Raw genomic sequence first — 26,849 nt, 5'->3', positions numbered from 1 at the left:
ACAATGACTTTGATGTTGTTTGATGAGTTCAGACCCTCAGGTACAGTGAAACAGCCACTGTTCTCTCTCGCACTCTCTCTCTACCTTTCTCTCTTAACCTCTTTGACTCTCATTCAAAGTGTCTGCCAGACTTTAAGTTGTGGGCTTCAGAAATATTTACCTTACTCTCTTCATAGAGGAAGTTAGCAGCTGGTTGGGTGAGTCTGAAAGAGTTCCTTGCATTACTCTGAAATATAAAGCCTCTGACTCAGACACTCCCTGCTTCCTTTTGTGATGACCATGGAAATTTTAAATAATGGCATTAAAATGCAATTATGTTAAGGCCCTTTATAAAGCAAATGAAGAGAAATGTGTCACATAGGTCCTACAGATCCAATTCAAAGTAGTCAAAACAGATAGGTTTTAATAGTCAAATTTTAGCATGGAATTTTATCTAATTTGATATTAACATCACATCGTATTTTTATGTAGTATATGTAAATATTCATGTATCGTGGGACACCTGGTATTTTTCCATGTGGAAAGGCTTCCTCCCTAGAGGAGGGCAGAGAGCAAAGAGCTGGAGGACAGAGTGCGGGGAGGCACTGCTCTGGCCCCAAGACTGGGGATTTCTGTTTTTGGGAGAGCAGGGGAGCTCAGTCTTTCAGGAGTCGTCAGGTTTTACTTCACATAGATAGTGTTTCTCATTTTGCCTTACACGCTATTCCTACAAGCGTTCTCCCACCCTGCCTTCATTTAGTTGTATGTTTTAATGCTAAAAGGGAATATCCTGATCTCCTGATCATTGAAAGTTGAAAGTTCTCTAAGGTGAATATCCCATCAGAGGGATAGATGTGTTAGAACGTATATAAAACATGGCGTAATACCTATCTCCACCAGAGAGGAATGAACTGGTGATAGGAACCCTGGAAACTAAACAAATAACAAAAAAGGGGGGGGGGATATAATTGTTAATTAGTGAGAAAGCACAGATTCCACAATGCAACATATATCCCACTACACTTTTTTTTAATGTTTATTTATTTTTTAGAGAGAGAGAGACAGAGACAGAGTGAGTGGGGAAGGGGCAGAGACAGAGGGAGACACAGAATCTGAAGCAGGCTCAAGGCCCTGAGCTGTCAGCACAGAGCCCGACATGGGGTTCGAACTCACAAACAGTGAGATCATGACCTGAGCTGAAGTCAGATGCTTAACCAACTGAGCCACCCAGGCACCCCCCACTACTGCACTTTATAGTTCAGCTGTGGATAATATTCTCTTAGTTGTAATGATTTAAACAACCAAGTACTGATCTAAACAAGACTCATGATTTCTAAGGATGCTGGGAGGAAATTGTAGGGGGTGGGTGGGGAATGGGGAATCCAGGAAGCATATCTTTCTTCCATAAAACGAAGTCTACAGATAATCCATAAGAGTAAAATGTAAAACAAAATAAAACAACAACAACAACAACAAACCCAAAAAACCAAAAACAAAAAACAAAAAACCAAGCAACATTAGCATGGTATTGAGATGTCTGGAGAAAGATACAAGCACTTGAGATTGGAGATAAGTATACACCCATGAAATCACCACCACAATCAATCATACTTTAATGAAGTGGTTTTAAAAACAGAAGCATTGAGAGTTGTTTTTCCTGTTATGGGAGAAGCAGGGTGAGAGGGGGAGGGAGGAGGGCACTGCTGGTCTACTCCATCAGCTCTGAGGTCTCCTTGGTCTCCTTTAGAGACCATTCACTGCTTAGATCCTATATGAACTTGGCAAATAGATGGATAAAATACTAGATCTAGGAATCCATTCCAGCCAGGCAACTCAACTAGCTGTGTGACCTTGAGCAAATAACTTCATTTCTCTGAGCCCCCCATTTTCCCATCTGTAAAATAAGAATTCAGATCAGTTCTATTTTTATTTTTATTTGAAAACATATGAATGCATGTGCACATACGTAGATACTATATACACCAGTACAGCGTTGGCTGCAGGATGGGCCCTCGAAAATGTTAATCCTCCTCAATGCTCACTTTGCCTTTGCTATATCGTATTAGCTGTGATTACACACAGTATAAGAAGTTGGATCGCGGGGCGCCTGGGTGGCGCAGTCGGTTAAGCGTGCGACTTCAGCCAGGTCACGATCTCACGGTCCGTGAGTTCGAGCCCCGCGTCAGGCTCTGGGCTGATGGCTCAGAGCCTGGAGCCTGTTTCCGATTCTGTGTCCCCCTCTCTCTGCCCCTCCCCCGTTCATGCTCTGTCTCTCTCTGTCCCAAAAATAAATAAATGTTGAAAAGAAAATTTAAAAAAAAAAAAAAAAAAAAGAAGTTGGATCGCTTCAACTCTTTTTATGTAGCATTCTGCCTTCCAGAATCTGGAGTTTTACTGCTACTATCCCTCTAGTGTTATAGTTCCATCCCTCTGAAATAATACAGTGATACATAATATATGGAGATTTGGGGGGGCACCTGGGTGGCTAAGTCAGTTAAGCATCCGACTCTTGATTTCAGCTCAGGTCATGATTTCATGGTCTCGTGGGAACAAGCCCCAAGTCAGGCTCTGCTGGGCCTGGAGCCTGCTTGGGATTCTCTTTCTCCTTCTCCTTCTGCCCCTCCCCTGCTCTCACTCTCTCTCTCTCTCTCAAAATATTTGAGAGATTTTCATCCTCCTTCATAGGAGGAATGGGGAAGGCTTTTAGGACTAGTGGGCAGTTGGGAGTGAAAGCTGAGAGTTAAGAGTGGGGGAAGGGACCATTGTTGGCATGGAGCTTGATATGTGGGCAAAAGAACTGAGTATTCAATTGGTTCCAGTTTGCCTGAAAGTCCCACATCCTGGGACCCCCCTCAGTCCTGGTTGGATGCAAGAACAGTTCCCAGACCGTTGCTCATCTAGCCCACCCCAAAACTGTGCTCCACAGCAGGTCATGGTCATTCAACTCAAACTGTCTTGAGACAGACATGTATTCCTGACGCTAAGAATATGTCCTCATCTGCTCACTGATGCCTGAAATCACCGTGACTGGTGGGGTCCCAAGCCACAGTCAGAAGTAAGGCACAAAAGACTACACACATTACGATTCCCTTTATGAAAAGATCCGGCCAAGAAAAATTGCATTTTTAACAATGCCTACATAGGTGGGCAGACTATGTATGTTAAGGGAATGATTCCCTTTACTTAGCTCTACTTACCTCTTGGGGGAAGGAAGTTTTTGTTGGTGAAAGAACGAGGAGGGAGGTGTCAGAGGTTCTGAAAATGTCCTATTTGTTAAACTGTGTACATATACAACTGCATATGTAAATATGCATACATAAAACGTATGTATGTACTTGTATGTATCCAAGTTATATTTCATAATTTTAAAAAGTCGGTCAAAATACATAAGGAAATAAAATACCTCCGAAATAGGAGCAAGTGCGTTGTACATTAACTGATAATTGGTCTATTCCTGAGTGCAGATTTTGATGGAGGGCTGGGGACCCTGAGCCCAAGATAAACAGAGTGGCAATGAGGTAAAGAGTAGGATGTCAGAGAAGGCCAAGAGACCAGACCAACACAGTGCATGATGGAGACCAGGGGTCCCCGTGTTCCCTCCAGCAACGCCCAAACCTAGCAATCCCTCCGGAGAAGTGACCTGGAGAGATTTTAGGCCTCTGCATGAGATCATTGGCCATTTTTCTACATCTTTCTGGAGATTCAGCAGGGAGCTTTCCTCTTCCCTACTGCAGCAGAAATGGGAGAAGCCTTTTGAATATGCAAATCAATAATGCATATTCATACCCACATCCCCGGTGCACAAATGCAGTGATGAGAATCTGATCTCCTTTCTCAAAGTGATGCATTCTCACAAAGGAAATATTTCCATGCTGTTCTGGACTGTTCAGCCTCCATGTGTTCCCTGCGCACTTAGGAAGAGGACAAAAGCTGAAAGAGGCAAGCTGAAAGCCTGAGTCACCACCCGCCAATAAAAAGAAACAAGCGTCCCTAGGTAGATTTTTTTCTAAAAACCTTAGGATTAGGTGTTAAAGGCTGTCTGCGGGTGCAGTCTACACCCTCCCTACCCAAGCACCTGCTTATTGATGTGTAGACTTACCTTCTGGGATGGATTCCCTGTGACTCAGAGCAAGCACTGTCTCTAAAGAAGCTAACAAGCATTTAGACCTTCGCCCCAGGTTTCAGAATAGTCTCTGGATAAAGACGGTCATTATGGGATTCACTCAGTTTGTATGTGAGTCAAATTAAAAAATTGTTTTTAATTTTTATTTGTCTTTGGGGGGGGGAGAGAAAGTGTGAGTGGGGGAGGGGGAGGGGCAGAGAGAGAGAGGGAGACACAGAATCTGAAGCAGGCTCCAGGCTCTGAGCTGTCAGCACAGAGCCCAACACAGGGCTTAAACTTACAGACCACGAGATCATGGCCTGAGCTGAAGTCGGACGCCTAACCTACTGAGCCACTCCGGTGCCCCAAAATGTAAAGGTGTAACTTGCCCATCTCTGTTCTTTACAATGCCAATGGTTTTAATGTAAACATGAAAAAAGAAATTCAGGATCTACGGTATTTATCAGCCTGTCTCAAAACATATCCTTTGTGAGAAGGATCATCAACAGATTAAAAAAAGACAGCAGAAACTCTGTGAGTTTTCTACAAAGTTTTATCACACCTTGTCGATGATCTCTAATCCTCTAATTCCTTTCAACCCTATCCTGTGTAAATGTGTTTAGCTTAAGGGCCTAAAATAGAATTTAATACAATATTTTCATCATTCCTCAGACTCAGATGTTCATCTGGACCTCAGACTATTTTCACTGGTTTCTTTTTGTCCTGTCCTCCATCCTTCCCCTACTTTCCCTTTATCCCAGTTTTTTTCTGGCCCGAAATTTTCCAGAAACATATCTGTTGGGTTTGTAATCCCACCTGGCTTCTCTAGATGCACATCTGAATGCAGCAGCCTCAGGTAGAAGCTGAAACTTGGGGTGTTAGTTCATTATTGTCACTCAGCCAGACTCTTCTCCACCCTTCTGATCTGGCAATGGAAAGCCACATCTACAACACCTAGATTCTCCCTCCTAGAATACTGGCTAGAGTTCATCAAAATGGGTTTGCCCCTTGCTTAAGTGGCCACGTGTAGACAAAGGTAGGTTGGGACCAACTGGGTGCTGACACCTTTACCATCAGAACATACCATACTGGGGCATACATTCCAGTGCCTGTGCTAACATCACATGGTTGAGCTCCTTGCTGTATCCACCCGCGTCTGCTGTGCACAAAAGGAACTACAAGCCTAGTTCTTCTCGCTGAATGTTTTCCAAAGAGTCGCCAACGCTTACCCAAATTACTGGATCCTCTATTGTAAAGAGCTATTGGAATCTGAAGGGGCCATAATCTTACGGTGGCTTGTCAATTTTGTCTAGTCTTGTTTCTTTCCCAGGAAGAAGGAGATCCAACTAGCTTATCCAAAATCAAATGGATCATTTATTTCCATGATGGTCTATGAGTAATATAAGAGTAGAGAAAAATAAAGTCACAATGAATCCGGGAAACTTGATTTTGACTTAGCAGTTTCAATAAATTTTCTGATGGAGAAGGCTGTTGTTAATATGGAAGACAGGGTTACAGATGGATTTCCTGTTCTCTGTATTCTCATTGCACAGAGCTGAAATACGTTGAATTCCAAATTCTTCCTACCATCTATCTACTTGTTGTAGGCAGAAAGTACTTCCAAGTGGTGAAACAGCCAATAGGTAAAAGGTAAGAGATTCGAGTGACACATAAACTGGCCAATCCTCCTGGAATTACCAAGAGTCAATCATAATTAAAGTTCTCATCATTGTTTCCTTCTCCACTTTAACCCAGGCAACTCTCTTACTACCGTATTTGCAATAGGCTATTTAGAACTAATCAATCCCAAAGTGACGTAAGTCTGGGAAGGAAGTTCAGCCATGGGAACTGGTGTATCACGTCAATTCTTCTCCTTTGCCACATGTCAACAACCCCAATTTCCAAAGGCCTCGCCAGTTCATGAGTACAGATGAGGTTTCATAAATTGTAATAAGCTAAATTTGACTGTCTCTTGCCCTCACTTATTTACCCAGGACTGAAGCCTGCTTTGATGCTTGAGGGTTCCCAAGGAAACAAATTTGCTCATCAGCTGGAACCACCACATAAGCCTTCCATATTTCTTGTCTGTTCTGGTACCTTCATCAACATCCTCAACCTCCAGGATCCTTGAGGCTCCCTCACCCTTGTTACTGCTGCTGGTGCTCAATGAGGGAGCACTGGTGTCCCTACCAAGAATACCTTCCTGGTGCCCTCACAACTGTCATGGAGGGGTTTTCAACATCTTCACTTGGCCTCATGAAGAAATGGGAAGAAGTTCCCTTCCCTGCTCATATTATACTGTATTGCCAGGCACCTAGCAGGGATGCATCTCCCAGGATTTGTCATCTTAACAGTTTCTTTGGCTGATGCTTATCCTTAGGACCAGACGAATAACAGAGGTTCCTCTGTTCTTGTTTTCTCACTCGCCCGTGGTGCCCATAAATGCCTATGCATGAACATCCTTTGGATAGGCTCCTTGCCTCAATTAAACAATAATAAGTAGGCACTTTGGGGGACTACCGAGCCATCATATGACCCAAATATGTCTGCATTTTCTTTAAAGTAACTACTGCACTTTCTTTTTTTTTTTTTTAATTTTTTTTTCAACGTTTGTTTATTTTTGGGACAGAGAGAGACAGAGCATGAACGGGCGAGGGGCAGAGAGAGAGGGAGACACAGAATCGGAAACAGGCTCCAGGCTCTGAGCCATCAGCCCAGAGCCCGACACGGGGCTCGAACTCACGGACCGCGAGATCGTGACCTGGCTGAAGTCGGACGCTTAACCGACTGCGCCACCCAGGCACCCCAACTACTGCACTTTCTATCTTTAACATTTAATACAAAGGCTTTATCTGAAGCATGTTTTTCTGTTACTATCTTCAAATGGCCCACTAGGCATATATTCTCTTTAAAGGCATAATATAAAGTGAATAAAATGCCCACTCTTTCCAACAGAAGTCTGGGGAATAAAACAAAGTAGTCTATCTAGACCCAAAGGCATCTCTCTTTCTTCCCTCATGTTTATGACAGCGTCTGGTATTTCATTCCGCCTTAATAAATACTATTGAATTAATGAAAGGGCTTAGGGTAAAATAAATGTTATGACAGAAAAGCAAACAAGTGAGAGCTCTACGGAAGGAATAATTAATTGGAAGTGGGAGTCTTTTTTTTTTTTAATTTTTTTTCAACGTTTATTTATTTTTGGGACAGAGAGAGACAGAGCATGAACGGGGGAGGGGCAGAGAGAGAGGGAGACACAGAATCTGAAACAGGCTCCGGGCTCTGAGCCATCAGCCCAGAGCCTGACGCGGGGCTTGAACTCACGGACCGCGAGATCATGACCTGGCTGAAGTCAGACGCTTAACCGACTGCGCCACCCAGGCGCCCCGGAAGTAGGAGTCTTAAGTAGGCCTCAGAAGTGAGCAAGCATTTGAGCTGGATCTTGGGAAATGGAGAAAATGAGAGGCATTCCGGGGAGACAGAACAGCAGGAGTGCAAGCCCCTGGGAAGTGCTGTACACAGTGTGCTCTCGGAATAGCCCAGCAAGTACCTAGTGAGGTGGCATGGAGGGCTGGAGGCCCCGTAGGCTCTGCGGCCTGGATAGGTGACGGACGATGTCATGAACAGAGACAAAGAACCCAGCAGGAAGAGTATAGGGGACAGGAGAAGAAGAGGTAACAAGGTCTGCTTTTGATATGTTGAATTTGAGATGCCTAGAGGACATCCAGCTGGAAAAAAAAAAAAGTACTTGGAAATTCAGGTCTGTCTATGAAAGAGGCAGTTGGCGATGCAGATGCGAATTTAGGAATCTTTGACACTGGGATGGTAACTAAAACCATGACTGAGATTACCAGACAAAGGGTCCAGAGCAAGAAGACTAAAACCTCATTGGGAAGGATCCCTGAGACATTTCTCCATTCACAAGATAGGCACAGCAAGGATCTAGACCCCTAATGAGACTTACAAAGTCCAGGCAACCAACTGTGGCTAGAAATTAAATACCCGAAGAGGAGCTAAGTAGCAAGGTCTCGTGACTTCTCCACAGTAGCAGCAGGAAGTCCAAGAGCAGCACAGAGAAAAAAAATGGTTGGGTTTTGAATTTTAAATGCAGATGAGGTGGATTCAAAGTTAGTGTTGATGAAAGTGTGGTTGAAATGGTGGAGCACAAAGTTCAGGTTAGACATAGCGTAGTAAAGAGAGAGCATGACCGTTTTCACAATATCCCAGAGCAGAGACTGTTTCAGAACCATGGACATCAACACATGAAGATCCCACCCGAAATTCCTGTAACTGCCCTGAGCATGGTGAGCCTTGGCGGGCTACAGACAAGATGGAATGTGGGGCACCTGGGTGGCTCAGTCAGTTAAGCATCCGACTCTTGGTTAAGGCACCGGTCATGATCTCACAGTTCATGGGATCAAGCCCTGCATTGTGCTCTGCAGTGACAGAGTGGAGCCTGCTTACGATTCTCTCCTTGTCTCTCTATCCCTCTCTCTCTGTTCTTCCCCCACTCATGGGTGTGCTCTCTCCCTCTCTCAAAATAAATAAATAAATACACAAATAAATAAACATTTTTTAAAATGTTTATTAAGAAAATGATGGAACATAAGATTATGCACATCACTATGCTGGAAGACAAGATGTTACTAAGCATGTTTATTGGGAATGTGGGCCACACAAAGGTCAGTACATGTGACTGGGGTAAAGGGCTCAAAACTTCAGAAGTGGACCCTCTTCAGCAGATAACAAGGTCCACATGTGCTCAGAGAAATGGGCAGCTGAGGAAGACAGGAAGCTAGATATTAGATGGCATACCAACATGAATGTTCAAGCCAGGAACGCTTGGAAGCAAAATCAAAAACAGTAACTAAGATGCCAAAGTCCTCTAGAGTTCTAAGGGGGTAACTAAGAATCTGGCAGATGGGAGAAAGGCGAAAGGGCAATACAAGAAGATAGAAAAATTCTCTGAAAATGATGGTGGGGAGCCAGAGTAAACCTCCTACCTTCTTCTCCTGGCCTCAGATAAGGAGTTCATAGGGAGTAAACAGCTTCCATTGAGAAGAATTTGTAGCAAGTACTCAGAATAAATTCAGGATTCTATGAGGTATGGGTTGAGGAGGCTGTGAACTCTGATTAGAGAGCTCTGTAGTTGGGCTGAGAAGACACAGTTTCTGTGGTGAAAGAATACTAACGGGGAGGGCATACTGGAGGGTGCAAATCTAGAAGGGTGCTCCGAAAGGGGACTGGCCTACGGCTTAGTGCTGACTTTCCCAAGGAACAGAACAAAAACTCTTTATTACGTGCCTCCCATAGTAAGATTCTAAAAGGGGCATGATAAAAGCACATACGGGGAGTGAAAAGAGAAGTCCCTGTCCTCATGGACTTTTCAGTATACTTAGGGTGAAAGGACATTAAAATGCACACAAAGAAGGAGAGATACAGAGTGGCATTGACAATACACAGTCTAAGTGTATAGAGTTTACAGTCTAAGTGGACAGAGGCTGAGATCCTCGCAGTCTGAAGTTGTCATGATTGCGGCATGGACGATGCCGGTTTTGAACTTGTGTGTTTAGAATGAAGAGAAGCAGGAAGGCTACTCCGGGAGAGGATTTTCGCATCGGTAAGACCTGACCTGAGCATTAAAATTGACACCTTATTAAGGATTTGTTTCAAAATAACTCCACGATGTGGCAGAATGACATGGGGATGAAACAAGACTGGCCACGTGTTGAATCTGTTGAATCTGGTTGGTGGATACAGGGTTTGCTTCAGACTACTTTCTCTCTCTCTGTCTCTGCATGTGCTTCAGAAACAATAAAATGTAATTTTAAAATGTCTATTGGAGGGGTGCCTGGGTGGCTCAGTCGGTTGAGCATCCGACTTCGACTCAGGTCGTGATCTCACAGCTTGTGAGTTTGAGCCCCGCGTCGGGCTCCATGCCGACAGCTCGGAGCCTGGAGCCTGCTTCGGATTCAGTGTCTCTCTCTCTCTCTCTGCCCCTAAACCACTCACATTCTGTCTCTGTCTCTCTTAAATATTAAAAACAACAACAACAACAATTTAAAATGTCTACTGGAACGACAGTCTAGGAAGAGAACAATAGTACACCATTAAATCAAGTTAAAAAAAAAAAAAGGATAAAATACACATTTCATGTCCTCACTGTTTGAAGGGGAAAGAGACCAGTTTGGGTCCCTTACAGCATTCATGTGTAGGTCAAGTTTGAGAGCTGGGACAGAGACCTGTAGGAGACCCCTGAGGACTAGGCTGCCGTATTTTGACTGTTTCCTCTACTACAACCATCATCGTCACCCTCTTCAGCATCAAATATTCCTGTGAGCTCCTCTGTGAGTGGCAGGGAACACTCTGAGGTATGCAAATAGTCTAATCAAGATCTACCTGTCATTTCAGGTTTATGTTTTGCAATCCCCGGGCTTGCTGAATTCTCGTTGGTGGGCTAGGTAGGATTCAGTTCGATCGAATCAAGGCAGAAGCAAGAGGCGAGAGAGTGGGAGGAAAACTGGGAGGAAGTTTGCAGACCTCCAAAACGCTTAGTCCTCTCACTACACTAAACTGTTTACTGACGTAACGATGTTTTCACCTTTTCTCCCTGAAGTTTCTCTTTACACGATTTTTAACTGTTACAATACAGTTGTGGCCACTTCCTTTGAAAAGCAACGAATTCATACTGCATCGCTTCTGCCTCTTCTTCAGCAGCACTAGTTTTGGAGGTTATTATTAAAATCCATCAAAAAGCATAGCAATAAAACATTACTTAAGGGAAATTTCCTACACATCTTAAAATAGATTACGACACTCCCTCCCTGGAAGCTGAAGTCATTTGCGTTTTGTTTTGTTTGGTGTTTCGTTCGTTTGTTCTGAATTACAGACACTGAAATTTTATTATAAACTGTGTGTACCCTATCGAATCCTCTAATCTAAGTTATCTATTTGAGTAAAACCTTGCAGCAGCAAGTTCCATGGCTTAATATCATATTGCGTCACGGTTAATTCATCCTAAATGCTTTGAATGCTAGGTCTATTTTTATTTCTTGTATTCTCTGTTGTTGCGAGACGGGCAGGGCACAAAAGAATTCCATTAGTCTACATCTCTTATTTACATGTCAGTATTTACCCAATCTTTCCTTCTCGCTCTTCCTCCTCCACTTTCTTCTTCCCCCTTTTATTTATGAAATGAACGAGCTTAGCTCTCACCTGGCCATAAATACCGTGATGGAGCATTCTCCTCCGACATTTCAATGAATGCAGTCATTGGAACGTCCTACAATCTTTTCCCATGAGAATTTCAAATAGTGGAGGCCTTCTTGGTTTCCACTTATTTCTGTCATGTCATTTTGCACCGGGGTCATGGTCACAAACAACAGAATAATAAACGGCAAGTTCCCAAAGAATTGAGTCATCACTGTTGCTTCTTAGTAACCTTGCCTATTTGAACTCTTTTAGTTCTAGCTTCTTAACAAGCAAATTAGAGTCCACTTTTCCATCTCAGAATGTCAATTTCCCAAATAAATGCAATAATCGGCCCCATTTGGTTTCCTGGATTATATTTTCACCCCAACTGGAATATCACCTATCTTTCATGAAAAATAAAGATTTTAAATCCGCAGACTCATTAAGCTTTGAACAACTTTGGTGGTCAAGTTGAACATAACTGATGTACAGACATCCCCCACTTCTCCAAGTTAAGCCACTTGGCTTTTAAGGAAAGACCTGCATCAGTAGGTCTAACGGAAATAATTCCAAAGAGGAGTTTCTCTTTTATGAGAAAAGGTACAAAATGAGTTTTGCAGGAGCCACTGTAGAGGCAGCGCTAACCTAGCAGCGAGAGTGGTACTTGCCCAGCTCCTTCCGGGGAACCGCACAAGGCGTCTCAGCAGCAAGCCCCAGACCTTTGAACTGTGTGTGTGAGCAGCTGGGCTTTGTCTCCATTTACTGGTGCATCTGTGTCCTGAGGTACCAGGAAAGCCTAACAGGGGTTATTTTGGGGTCAGAGAATACTCAAATATTTGCCATGTAAATTAATAGTAATCGCCTCTTCTTCTTCTTCGCTTGAGGCCATTTCAGCTTAAAAAGGATAGCAGGGGAAACCTTTGTATTTAGTTTTTCTATAACCTTTTGTTTCCTCATCCTTTAACATCATGGTTCTGGGGGCGCCAGGGCGGCTCTGTAGGTTAAGCATCCAACTCTTGATTTTGGCTCAGGTCAGGATGTCACGGTTGTGACATTGGGCCCCAATTCTCTCTCTTTCCCTCTCTCCATGCCCTTCCCCTGCTCCTGCTCTCTCTCTCCCTCTCTTTCTCAAAATAAATAAACTCTAAGAAAAAGTCACATTCAAAGAAAACACATATCCCACTCCATTTATTAGCTTCCTTAAAGAGACCATTCTAAGGACTTCGCAAAGCCTGCCACACAAAAAGTCCCTCCTAGATCCTTTTTAGATCTCTCTTCCCACCCCCAAACTTTCACTCACAGCAGCAGCTAAATATCCTTCCCTGTATCACAAATACATATTTCCTCACCACGATTATGCCCCACTTTCCATTCACCCCTTCCTGTTTTACTCAAGATTGCAGTATCCCCGCCCACGGAACACCTAACGGCGGGGACCCACCGCTCCTCCCCACCATGCGAAGTGCATGCACATCTTTTGGAAGTTCAGCTTCCCTCCCGCTCTGATTACATTTCATGAGACTATCATCCCCCTTTATTCTGGTGAAGGGTGGTAACATTCTTTGGCGTGTGTGTGTGTGTGTGTGTGTGTGAGACAGAGAAAGAAATGGCAATAAAATAAGGTAAGATGCTAACATATTTACACAGCATAGTCATCAGAGTAAATCTAATGGACCTATATGAATTTTATATCCTGAGAACAGAGAATACACTCTTGTCAGGTGCCCATGGCTAATTCATAGAACTTGACCATATACTGGCTCACGAAGAAAGCATCCATCAGTGGCTTCAACAAGGGGAATACTGCAAACAACACCTTCTGATCCCATCGCAGCACAACTAGAGTTTACGAACAAAAACAGAGCACAAAAAGACCCTTCCATATAGATAGTAAACGTCCTGTTAACTCCTAGGGGAAAGGGAAAATAGAAACTGAAATTACAATAATAATAATAATAATAATAATAATAATAATGACACTGGTTTTCAGTTCTAGTCAGAATAGGAAAAACATATCCCACCCCATTTTTTCCTATGAATTACAACTAAAATCCCTGGACAAAAGCCATGAGACGACTGTGAATGGTGGGAAAAAAAGGAGGAAGAAAGGCTAGAACCTCAGGACTAGAGGCACAGCTGGGTCTTTATCCTCCTATACATCCCAGCCTGTGTTCCATACTTTGGAAGTACTACCAGGGACAGGAAAGAAATCTTGAAGGAAAGCCTGTTCTCTCCAGCCAGAGGTCTAGGAAGAGGGTAGCCCGGCAGGACAGAGCCCTTTAGACCGCACCCAAACAATTACAGGCAGCTATCATGAAGGAAGCAACGCCCCAACTCCCCCTCACCTTGGCCTGGTTGCGGCAGAAACAGTGGGGTGAAACCACGGTGAGCGTCCCCACCCTACCTCAAGTCACACGTCTGGCCACTGGCGGTGGCTACAGCCACAGAAAATAGAACCCTACTCCCTCCCATTTCCACTGAGAACACAGTCTTTGAGGTGGGATCTTGTCCACTCTGACCACCCTGAAGGAAGGAAAATGAAGAATACGATAACCAACAAACAAGTAGCCCCCTCCTCTCCCAACTAGAGAGTTTGAGAAGGATCACACAAAGGCACGAGATGGAAAAAAAAGATCCTTCAAATTTGTATATGAAGCCCCAGGCACACACCCCTGTTCCACTCATCTGTAAAACCAAACAGAATCAATAAAGCAAACACTGGGAGAAGGGAATTGTGGTGCAGTTTCACACAGGCCTCTGGATAATGCAGAAGTGGGGCAGACCAGAATAGTACTGCAAAGATTGTGGCAACTAAATTGACACTAAAACCACAGCCTACCGAAGGGAGCCAGGACGTGCTTTGTAATAATAAATGTGTTAAATCCTACCAAAGAGAAGACTGAAATGAAACCAGAGCCTCCTTACAAAATACTCAAAATGTTTAGGATACAATTCAAAATTCATCATCATACCAAAATCCACGAAAATCCCAATTCACATGACAGAGGATAATTAATAGATTTCAACATCAAGATGATACAGGTGTTGGAATTATCTAACGAGGATTTCATTTTTATTTATTTTTTTTAAATATTTTTTACATTTATTTATTTTTGAGAGACAGAGAGAGAGAGTGTGTGAGTGGGGAGGGACAGAGAGAGAGGGAGACACAAATCCAAAGCAGGCTCCAGGCTCTGAGCTGTCAGCACAGAGCTCGACGCGAGGCTCGAACTCACGACCTGTGAGATCATGACCTGAGTCGAAGTCGGATGCTTAACTGAATGAGCCACCCAGGTGCCCCAAATGAGGATTTTAAAACAGCTATTAGAAGATGCTACAACTAGCAGTTTCAAACACTTTTGTAAGAAATAGAAAACACACAAATAAATGCAGATACACTGGAAAATCCAGATGAATTGGATAATTCCCTAAAGACATACAGATTACTAAAACCAGATTAGAGCTGAGAAACTTAAACAGACCAATTTCCATTAGAGAAATAGCATTATTAAGGAACGACTCCACAAAAAAACATCAGGTACAGATGGTTTGACAGTAGAATTCTACCAAACTTCCAAAGACCAGAGTCCCAGTGCTCATTATTCTAGAACACTGAAAGGAAAGAAAACATCCCAATTCCTTCCCTGAAGCAAGTGTAACATTGATACCTAAACCAGAGGAAGACAGTAGGGCAGGGAGGGGACACATACCACACATCACAAATATTGATGCAGAAATTCTAAACAAAATATTAGCAAATAGAATCCAATACGACACTAAGAAAACAATATGCCAATACCCTGTGGAATTTATTACAGAAAGGCAAGGTTAGCTCAATATTAGGAACTTTACTGCTATAATATACCATATTAATAAATCTAAGGAAAAATATTATGATTATCTGGACATATGATGAAAACTCCACTGACAAAACTTAATACCCATTCGTGATTAAAAAAAATAATAATTTAAATGCTGAAGAAAAAAAAGATGTCCACTATCTCTGCTACTAGTCAGCTTTGCACTGAAGGTAGAAGCAAATTCCCTTAGACAAGAGACCTCAATCAGAAGAATAAGAGTGGATGAAAAAAATAAGTTAAATCACCTGTATTTTCTAGATGCTATAATAGTATAGCTGGACAGCCATAGGTAATCAGTAATAAGAGCAAATCAAACAATTAAAGAATTCAATGAAGTAGCAGGCACAAAAGAAACATTAAAGAAAGTCCACAGTTACATCCAAATACCTATGGAAAATCCGAATATGATAAAGGCAGCATCTCAAATCAATGGAATAAAGATGGACATTTAAATAAGCAACTCTGGGACAATTGGGTAGTCATGTAGAAAAAGATAAAATTAGATCCATATCTCACCCCATCTATGGGAAAAAACTCCAAATGGATAGGGATCTAAATGTAAAAAACTGAATCATGGAAGTACTAGAAAAAAAAAATACTGGTCAATTGCTCTTTAACTTCTGTGAAGAAAAAGGCTTTGTAAAAATCCAGGGACAGTAAAAGAAAAGATTAATAAATGTGACTAAAAAATTAAAATTAATGCGTGTCAGAAAATACCAAAAACCAAGTCAAGCTATAGGAACATTAACATCATACACCACAGACAAAAGGTCTATACTTCGAATATGTAAAGAAGTCTTAAATGTGAAGGGCAAAGGACCAAAAACTTGATGGAAAAAATGTAGAAAAGTCGTGACCAGGCAATTCATACACAAAAGAAATGTTTTTAATGGACTTTTTTTTAAGAGAAATTTTAGGTTCACGGCAAAACTGAGTGGCAGGTAACCAGATTTCCCGTATACACCCTGCCCCCATTCATAGCTAGCCTCCCACACAAACAATGTCTCCCGCCTAAGTGGTACATTTGTTACATCTGATGAACCTACAATGACACATCATAATCACCCAACGTTTATAGTCGATATTAGAGTTCACTCTTATTATATATTCTGTGGGCTGGACAAATGTATAATGACACATAGCCACCAGTATATAGTATTATACGGAGCAGTTTCACTGCCCTAAAAATCCTCTGTGCTCTGCCTACACATCCCTCCCCTCCTCCCCACTCCTATTTTAAATGTTTATGCAATTAAAAATACAGGATTTCCTCTACTGCTCTTATGTTTAAAAATTCCCTCTGTGCTCTGAGATTCAATATCTACTTGCCCATGTCTTCTGCTAGTTTGTTTTGTTTCTTTCTGTTATTTTTTGGTATGAAATGAAGATCTACTATTTAATAATGATAATAATCAATTATCCTACTAGTATTCCTTTAAACGCTCTTCCCTCCAAATCTGGGTGAGTCCCATTCATCACAAGCTAAGTTTTAACTATGTAAGTCTATTTCTGCATTCTATTCCATGCCATTCATCTGTCCATTTCTCTGCAGTGAATTAAAACTGTTTCATGAAAGTGTGTTTCAGTATTTGCTAAGGCAAGTCCCTCCAATTGCTCCTCGCTTTCAAAACAGTCTTGACTATTTTCAATTCACTTAAATTTTCTACAGAATTTTAGATTTATTTTTCAAGAAAAACATCCCATTACAGAGTATAGTGGAATTAATGTCTGTGATTTTAAAAATACATTGAGTCATGTGTTCCTTAAGGAGACTAGCCTTGTTTCTCTGATGACAGCCACTCCTGGAAGACTAGTATGAAGGCTCCTCAGGACACTTCCATCAGCAGCTTGGAAGGAGCAGGAAAGAACATACAAGGGATGTAGAAAGAGATAGAGACAGAACTCAAACAAGCAGAGACCTGACTTCCTTCAAAGGGCCAGACTATTCAGTCACTCCATGTTTACCTGAATATGAATCAGACAGAAAACAAATTTGGTCTCGTGAAACATCCAAAAACAGTGTCACTGGGGTACAGTCTGCAGAAGAACAGAGGTGGCATCTTCGTAGGTTAGATAACCAAATCCCATCTGCTTTCACATTATTCTACTCCAGATCCTGGGACCAAGGCTGTAAGTGACGGAGAACAATTCACCCAAACGTGTCAGATCATCCATCACTCATAAGAGTCCAAGTCTTGGGAGAATTTTCTTTTACCCTTAAGGTTGGGTAAGTTTCACTGTTGGGCCTGCCTTCAGTTCAGTTCATACCACGTAAATGGCACGCAGTTTCTGTTTTCATAACTTGGGAAATACTACACAACTGTAATTGTTTTGTAATGCAATTCTTTATAGTGACCCATTTAGAAACACAGGTCAAACTTGTTCTTTTCTGGGTTCCTTGGCCTGGAATATGTTCCCAAGTCCCAAAGCATGGCATGGTGAGATGATAGAATTCAAGCTGCCAAAAATTAGTAAAATAACTTAGTGCATGTTAGTAAAATAACTTAGTGCATGTTCCAAGGACACGATCTTTAACAAAGGAAGCTAGTTATAGTCTTCTTTGCCCAATGGCCACTAATTTCTGCCTCACGAAACCCAAATCAAAGCTATCACTAACACCTGCAACTCTCCTAGCTCCAGCCCCTAACCTTTCTCTGACTTTCTGTTATTTAAAGTACTCTACATAAATGCTTTATATTCCCTTAACACCTTAACAACAACTACTTAAAATGTGGACAAGTAATAATCCTTCAGGTCAAGCAGCTGATGAATTGGAACATTACCAAATTTAGTTTTGGCTGTAACTTCCCCAGGATTATTTTAAAATAAAATTATTTATGAGTGGGCCTTTTTTAGACCCACTAATAAATTTGAAGTGGATTAGTTACCAGTTTTTTCAATATTGAAACTAGACTATCTCAAACATAAGCAGCAAGGAAGTTTGTAGCACAAAGCTACATAGAGAAGACATAAAGATTTCAACAATTCCCTGTAGCAGTTCAGAAAAATGATGTCTATATTTTGATAATGAAAAGCAGAGATTTGTGTGATATTGGTTAGGGTGCTCAATCTCTTTCTGGAGTTGGACTTTCATCCATCCTTTTATTCCTTTCCATAATTACAAAGTGAGTCTGTGGCTAACCTCATCCACCCAATTCCCAAGGTTATAGAATATGTTTAACACTAGACCATAGTAGCTGGGCCCCCCTCCCTTTATTTCTGATGGAGTCTGAAAGTAAGGATATGACCTAACCTCAAACATATCTTATCAGCCTCTTAATTCACAATTATCTGCTAATATTATAGGCATGAGAGTAATTCAATGTTTAATTTAAAATGTTATGATATTTACATAGTTATTGTTTTATGGTCAAATACATAAAAATGAATCTAGAATGTGCCACTGAATATAGTGAAACGTGTCATTATGTTAAGTGACTCTTCTCTTCCTAAATATTCATACCTGGAGAGGCCACATTTAATAGAGCCCTTATTTTACCTATCTGTTTTAAAAAGTTAAGTGTTCATAGCAGTTGGTTGTGAAGAGAGAAGATGCTCAAAAACCACACAACAAGTGAGGGTCAAATGGATCAACAAAACTCAGGCCTCTCACTCTGTCTCCTGCGCGTGCTCCTGCCCCTCGGACATCTTCAGAGGTGGATGAAAGCCTAGTGGAGCCTCTACCCATCCTCAGTCTCCTCTGCTGGATCTTCCTGTTTGCTTCGTGCTGTAAATTCTGGTCCTCTCTTCCCACCCTCTCTCTGGAAGATCTCAGCCAATCCCATTACTTCCATGGTCACCTACCACCGAGGACTCCCAAAATTGCATCTCCAGACCCAAGATCTCCTTTAATTCCTATATTCTAATGTCTACTGGACATCTCACAAGCATCTCATGATCTTCCCTCATGATCTTTCCCCAAACCTGTTCTTCCGATTTCAGCCCTTCTCTCTATGTAAATGGAACTTCTATCAGTCCAGTTGTTCAGCACACAATTTTGAGGGTAACCTTTGAATTCTCCATCTCCCCCATACTTATGCAATCCATTGCCAAGTCCTACAGTGAATTCCTACTCCAAAACCTATCCCAGGTCTATCCACTTCTTATCATCTCTTCCTGGACTACCTTAGTCCAAACCACCATCATTGCTTATATGCCTTTAGAGCTGACAACTATAGCTCTTAAGCTATAAGAGCTTAAAACTATGTATATGTGTATTTGTTTAATGTCTGTCTCTCCTTTATACTTTAGGCCCCATGAAGGCAATGCCTGTGTCTGCTGTATCACTACAATAACCTCTATCTTAGTAGAAACTAACAACAGTCCTTCCATAAATGAAATTACAGAAAGAAGAGAGGACTAAACAATCTCCTTTTGTTGGTGAGTTTTCCGAGAAGTGGCGTTTCCCACGTTGAATTAGTTGAAAGCCATCAACCATATTAAAGTTAAATTTTAACTAAATATTGATAAAATGAATTATATTCTTATATTCCATAGGTATAGGATTAATTCAATTGAATCGATACAAAATCTGAGATGAAAATGCCACTGCAAGGGAAAATACTTCCTCTTAGATATCTGATCTGCTGGAGAACAAGCCCAGTTGCTTGCATGCACCAACCCCCATGTGCACTGGCTGAGACAGCCACGATACCCAATCAACAACCATGCCAATGAAAACCATGCAGATCAGATCCTTGGCACATGCAGTCTTTCATGAATGTGCCTGAAGCTAGGATCCTTAATATGCATATCATCTCTTCCCACTTCCCTGCAGCCCATAAACATGTCTAGGAGGCCACTGTGTCTCCTACCATCTGATCCACATACTAATGCACATAACAATCTTTAAGTCAGACTCAGCAGTAGTAGAATGTCTTGGGCAAGTATGACCTGAATGAAGATGCAAAGACTACACCAGAGATAAGAGGGAAAAAAACCTCACAGTATTATTTTGGGAGGAAATTCTATGGACATTTTGGCATCATTCACAAAACCAAACAAGACTATTAACAGAACCAAATTTTTTTTAATGTTTATTTATATTTGAGAGAGAGAGACAGAACATGAGCATGAGCAGGGGAAGGGCAGAGAGACCGAGACAGAATCTGAGGCAGGCTCCAGGCTCTGAGCTGTCAGCACAGAGCCAGACGTGGAGATGGAACCTATAAGCCGTGAGATCATAACCTGAGCCACAACCAATGGAGCCACCCAGGCGCCCCATAGAACTTATTTTAATAAGGTTGCCCATTCGAATCCTTCATCTAGTGGTTCTTCCCCCTCCAGTCAGCAGTTCCAAATTATCTACTCATTGATCCAACAAATTTTCATCAAGCGCCAGCCAACTGGATGTTAGGCTTGTGCCACACCGTGGGGATGCCGTGGTAGGTAAATTAAAACACCGTCCCAGCCTTCAATGGGCCCAAAGTTTGGTAAAGGGGACAGTTGATGAGCAATTACAAGGCAGCATGAAAAGTGCCACAGGGGGGTGTTGTCTGGACAACCAAGAAATAGAGTTCATTGAGAACTAGAGGGAGCAGGGAAACCCAGCAGAGACAAGTGGACTTGATCCAGTCTGGAGGGGAAGAAAGGAAGCCAGAGCCACACATGCAAGTGTTCAGGGACGGTAGGGAACATGGCAACCCTTTAAGTGGCCGATGGAACTACTGGTCAAAGGCAGAAAGAAAAAAGAAAAAAAAAAAAGACAGACTAGGGGAAATAAGAAAGGAAGAGAAAAAAGCTAGATAATGAAATTAAAAAGACAATCGGGATTTTAAATTAACCCATCCAGTTGTAGAAGGAAAAAAGTTGTGTATGTCCAGAGAGGCCTGAGTGCTCCATTAGGTCCCTGTGTCATTCTGTGTCATGTGTGAAAGAAAATATATATTGTTTCCTAGCCATCAATTTTAGTAGGCAAGAGTCAGTAATGTACCTAGAACGTTGCTTTTCAAACTGCAGATTATAATCCACTGGGGAAAATGAAATAAATTTAGTGGATGGACATCAACATTAAAAAAAAAAAGAAATACATTGGTACATGATAAGACAGAATAGTATAGGACACATGAGAACAAACAAATAGAATAGATCATAAAGCACTGTTCATAGGAAGGGCAAGTATTATTGCATGGGTACCCATGCATGTGAACAGTTACAATTGCTTAATAACCACCCACCAAGAAGTGGGTCCAGTGACGATTCCAATCAAGTCTTGGCATCCCTTTGAAATCTTTCTTAAATATTTAGGGCTTACTAAAGCTCCTGGACCCTGGCCAAAAAGGTAAAATTCTTGCTCTTTGCTGTTAAGTGAACTTGGATGCTGGGAGAATGCCTTTGAAGAGCTGGGCTCTGTGCCAAAGGTGGGGAGGAGGGGCCCCATAGTGGTCGTTCACCTTGGAGGGAGGGTCAGGGAGGGAAGCCTATCACACACAGCCACCAGGGTTTCCATGACAGTCTTGTGTATGTCACATATACCAAAAATCCAGATGCTAGGAGGATCTGGTTGTTTAAACGCGCCCATGCACTAAAGCATCTTTTCCCTGTAACTGTCCCAGAAACTTCTCTCTACAGTCAACCACTGTCTCTCCAGGGGCCAGACACAGAAGATTTGAGACTGGATGATAAGAGCCAAGCCATTGGTGTTTAGAGCCAGTTTCTAGACAGTGGTTCTATTTCTGAGGGCTTCGGTGAATCAGGTAGCATCTTTAAGAAAGGAGTTCATGACTTTTTGCTTCACTTTATATTAACTAATCCATTCTAGGCAGTGAACATTTGTTTATTATAAAATTTAAGTCCCATGTGCCACTCTTCACCAGCCAGGACATGCACAAATATCTGAGGAAAAAGAATTCATCTCCACGGATGGTGTGTCAGGCTCTGGGCACGGGTAGGCAGTTGGGCTAAGTTGTGGTCATGATACTAATAAAGATTTCTGGGGCTTTATATCTGTAAATATTTTAAAGTCACACCAATCGTGCCATTTGTTGCCTGCCACGTAGGCCAAAGTTAGCGATGACAGTTGTACAAAGTGTGTGCATGACAGGGGCGGGGCCAGGTGCTGTGAGAATGTGACAATGTGACACTGAAGGTCTGAAGAAGTAATTACTAGAATATGTGGGCAACACACCCTCCTGGTAAAGCCACTTGCAGTTGAGGGACAAACAAGCGAACAGGAAAGCACCCCTCAGAAACTAAAACTTACCAGAGAGGCAAACTAGACTGTGAACTTGAAGAGGAGCTCTGTTGATATTTTGCTAAGTGTGGTGTCCAGTGTTGACAATTATATGAAAGACTGAGTATTGCAGTGCAGAAATTTCGAGACCGTTTATTTCATCAGGAACTCCTGGGAGCAGAGGTTGGCAAACTTTTTCTACGAGCGACCAGACAGTAAATATTTTGGGTCTGTGTGCCATATGGCCATCTTTCACAGCTCAATGTTTCAGTTGTAGCGTGAAAGCAGACATAGCAAGTAAGGAAACAAATGGACATGACTATGTTCCACTAAAACTTTATTTACAGAATCAGGTTTGGACTGAGAGCTAAAGTCTGCCAACTCCTACCCTAAAGCATTAAATGGCCCTCTGGAAATCAATGAGATTAAAGACTTTGGCAAACCACACAATTGATTCTTGACAGACCTCTATCCAACTTTATAACTTAAAACTATTACACCAACTAAAACTATAAAAAGGCAACGGCAAATTAGCCTCTCTCTTGACCCTCACAAGCATATCCCTCAATATCGTTATTTTATTATTGTCACTATTGGTATTCCTATTTTCAGCTGAAAATTTCAAGCGATTCAATTGCTTTTCCAAGGGTACACATGCTGTAATAAATAGAATTTATGCACAATCATTTGACTCCATAAGAATCAGAAAATCCAGAATCCAAATTTTTGTTTTGTAGCTAACTAAATTTCCTAGGCAAGGAAGATAAACTTTCTATGTTTCTAACTCGAAACACGGAACAGAAACTTTCAAAATGGTAATGGTGACTAACTTGGGAAGCAGTAGAGAATTTGAGAAAAGAAAGACTTAATTCACTGTTATGACAACTACAAAGAAATCAGAGTCCTTGTAAGTGTTTCCATTTCCTCACATCTCTCTTTCTCCTCCTTCTCTCTCTCTCTCTCTCTCTCTCTCTCTCTCTCTCTCACACACACACACACACACACACACACACACACACAAACACTCTGAGTCCCCCCAAAACTCTGGAAATAACTGGCAAAATCTAAAATGTAGGACAGGAGTCTTGGAGGAAGCTGCCAGGAAGTCTTGGAGTGCCAGGCCTGACCACCCTAGGTAATTGATGCCTTCTAATCTCACAGAATCTCCTTCACCAGCTCCCCCCAAAATACTGAGCAGGAACCTCTGTTTATCCTCCACCCTGATTCCAACTGCGATGGAGCGGAGGTCCAGACCCACTTTGTCATATGAGATGAATGGCTTGCCTGGCTTTCACAACCTTTAACAAGAGACCGGGCTGGGACTGCTGTTAGATTGTGGTGTTGTCACTGGATCCCTCTGCGGGTCCTGCGGGTGTGGCTGGGAGCAAACCACTCATAAATGGATGCTCTGTGCCCCACGGACAGAAATGGCCCGTCACTGTCCATGTGCAGGAACACACATTCCCAACCACTTTGCTGAAACGTTTCATAAACCCACTACGCGTAATGATTTTATGAGACCTGGCACACAGCAAAGTTCATAATCTGAGCCTGAAAACAGGTAGCAACAGGTGTGAGAAAACAGCTCTGGTCTTTACTTTGTATCCCCTACGGCATGCTCTCATTACATAACATCATGTGCCCCGAGATGAGTACCTTCCTACTTTTAAACTTCAAAGGCTCGTGTATAAATCCCTAATATTTATCTCAATAAATGTTATTGCTATTTGTTTCCACCTTTGGCGACAGCTAATAACATATTGGTCAACCATTTCAATGACCTTATATAGAGAACTGTAGGCTTTTTATTGGTGATGTGATACAATTCTTGTCCACAGTTGAATAAAGATTTTTAAAATTCTTCAAGTCTGCCTCACTAACTCACCTTTAAAATGATACTATTGTAAGTGAATTCTGTTCAGTCAACCTGCAAACTCCAGTGTCTGCCATTAAAACAGGCTAATTGTAATGCCAAGGGGACCAGTAGAAAGAAATCAGGGTCCTTCTCATCTTATCCCTGATTTTTGTCCCTATTCATGCCTCCTCTAACCCCAAAATTTCTCAACTTCGCATAGGAAAAGAAAAATTGGGGGGAAAAAGGTGGGGGAGAGGAGGGGAAATGAGAAGAAAAGAAGTATAGAAAAATTGTTTTTCTTCATTTCAGAAATAGGAAAAAAAAAAAACAAAACAAAACAGGAAGCCTCTAGCTATGGCCTGAAATGCCACCTCAATTCAGATTAAACACTGTGGGCACTAGGAAATTACTAACATTTTCCCTGCCTCCTTCCAACAGTCCATGCTCTGTGATGGCTGGAGATACTTGGAAAGAGCTTTGGGGCAGGCAGAGCAACTAACTGCAGGAGGCTTTCCAGGAGAGATGATGCTCCAACTCCTTCTGGAACAAGGAAGGAGAGAAGCCAGTGAGGTTGACTGAGCTGGAGGGAAGGGCTTGGGCACAGAGAATCTCATGCACTACGGTCCTTGGAGCTCCAGCTTCTCTCTGGATGGGCCGGACAACCAGCCTTATCCCATCTTTGCACCTCTGGGGAACATTCTAAGACTAGAGGGCTTGTACCTAGAAAATGTCACAGGTAGAGCTTTTTATCTATTTGCTGGTGTTCCAGGCAGCATCACCTATGGCAACACTACCAAGTTCAGACGGGAAAACATAATCTGATTATTTCTCAAAGAATAAAGGAGGAAATCTGTGTTTGCTTTGGAGCAAACCCAGACCCCATATTCTGTCACGAAACATGAATAGAATAGCACACTTCCCTAGTGTGAAACTGAGGTTTTCAGTCTGCTCTATATGGATCTCCAAGCACTTTTCAGCCAGACAAAAGACTTCACATCTCTTTTCTAAGATAAACTTCCAGAATAGTTTTACTTCATCCCTGTCAAGGAATAAATGCAACTTGATTTATCGATATAAATATAAGCTTCCCTTCAAATATGTTAGCATTGAAAACTCTACCATAGACTTTGGATCAAAATCTTCCAGCTACAACTTTGATTAAATGCAAGGTTTCCTGTTGTAGTTCTGCTCTAACCGCAGATGTCAGGGCCTCACAAATTAAAAAGTCCTTTTCCTTCCTCTCCTCTTGTGTCATGCCGTTTGGGGGCCCCATGAGAAGCCCACTCCCTAGTCCATCTTTATCGAATGCAAAAATACTAGCAGAGATATCCAGGCTATAAATTATTATAGAAGACAACATTTACAGTACAGAGGCCTTCTAAAGCTCAGCTGTACCCAGCTTTGGCTTTTTTTGGAGAACTTTTGATTCTGAATAAGTTTATCAAGTACTCAAAAGCTCCAAACATTACTAAAAACAACAACAACAAGCTCAAGCCTCTCACCATTGTTGCTAGAAGTTGCCAAATATCATTGATAATAATGAAAATATCATCAACAGGGAGCATCTAACACATAGCAGACTTTTGGGGGGGGATGCAACTTGTCATCAGGGTTTTAGATCACTTGCTGTTAAAAAAAAAAGTAGAAAACACTAGCTTGTAAATATCCATTCATTCATTCACACATATTTATTCATGTCGTTACGCCTGGGGGATAGAAAGCCCAGATGCAAGCATTAAGTATATTCATTCAGTGCATAAGTTATCTTTTATAAGCATGGCTTTGTTCTGCAATTGGCAGGCATTTTTCACACACAGTAAAGAACAAAGCTGATTTTCCTATATCCAATATGTCGGCCAGTGGGATAGAGGCTGCCATTCACTGTCATCCTCATCGCAAAATCACTCTGCAACAACCCTGAAGAGAATACAGAAGGACAGGGGAGTTTACAATGCCTTCAGGGAAGCAAGAGAAGGCTACAGGTTTACCAAGCAAGTCATTGTCTGGCTTCCAGAAACCCAGATGCTGGAGGCAAAGCTGTTCCTCTGAAGGCAGATAAATGCTCACACAGACAGCCCTCAGGCTCTGGGGGTTGTCATCCATTTTAGGGTATCTGAGAATACTCTAGAATAACCCAGCATGCATAAGAACGCCACTTACCTCCTCCCACTGCAGTTCTGCCACCTGCACTGATGGGCTCAGGTTCCGCCTGCCTCCTCCCTCCTGACTCCTCACTCCTCCCACCTCACCTCTGCCAAGGTCCAGGGAAAGTTCTCCAGAATTCCCACTGGCTCAACCCCTGAGGGAGAGGCCGGTGACTACAGCAGCAGTAGTGACAGCAATGCACGGAAGTCCCTCCCCCCTCCCAGACGGCACTAGTACGAAAATCATGGAGGGGACACCAAAGAGGCATACCAACTAGGCTTCCCTGTCCAGCTCAGGAAGGCACAGGGCAGCCCCCTGCTCAGCAGGAAGCCTAGGGTGGTGCCATAGTGTCTGTTATTCATTCTACTATTTGTTCATGAGCAAGTAAACCACAGAAAGAAAACATCCCCATCTAAACTGTATGTACCTGGATGTTGGGCAGGTTATCAGTCAAGAGCCAAGAATCAGAGCCAGCAGAATAGAACACAAAGAAGAGATGCACATGAGGGTAAGCCAGAGCCAAGAGGGGCCAAGCACCGGGTGCAG

The 26,849-nt window shown here is 42.2% G+C and overlaps 1 protein-coding gene across 2 annotated transcripts in view; it reads right to left on the bottom strand.

Moving 5' to 3' along the window:
- SERPINB7 (serpin family B member 7) overlaps positions 1-26,408 on the bottom strand; it is a 53,004-nt gene extending 26,596 nt beyond the window's left edge. The window contains exon 1 of one of the 2 annotated variants that reach the window (XM_043559048.1): positions 26,319-26,408. The gene's annotated coding sequence lies outside the window, so the exon portion shown is untranslated. Of the gene's footprint in view, positions 1-160; positions 219-26,318 lie in introns of those variants that run through there. The other variant, XM_043559047.1, reaches the window with a different exon arrangement.
- Positions 26,409-26,849: the final 441 nt, after the last annotated feature.

This window comes from Prionailurus bengalensis, chromosome D3 (genome assembly GCF_016509475.1).
Source record: "Prionailurus bengalensis isolate Pbe53 chromosome D3, Fcat_Pben_1.1_paternal_pri, whole genome shotgun sequence".
Taxonomy (NCBI): domain Eukaryota; kingdom Metazoa; phylum Chordata; class Mammalia; order Carnivora; family Felidae; genus Prionailurus; species Prionailurus bengalensis.
Note: the sequence above shows the minus strand (reverse complement) of the source record. Positions and strands in the feature narration are given on the sequence as shown.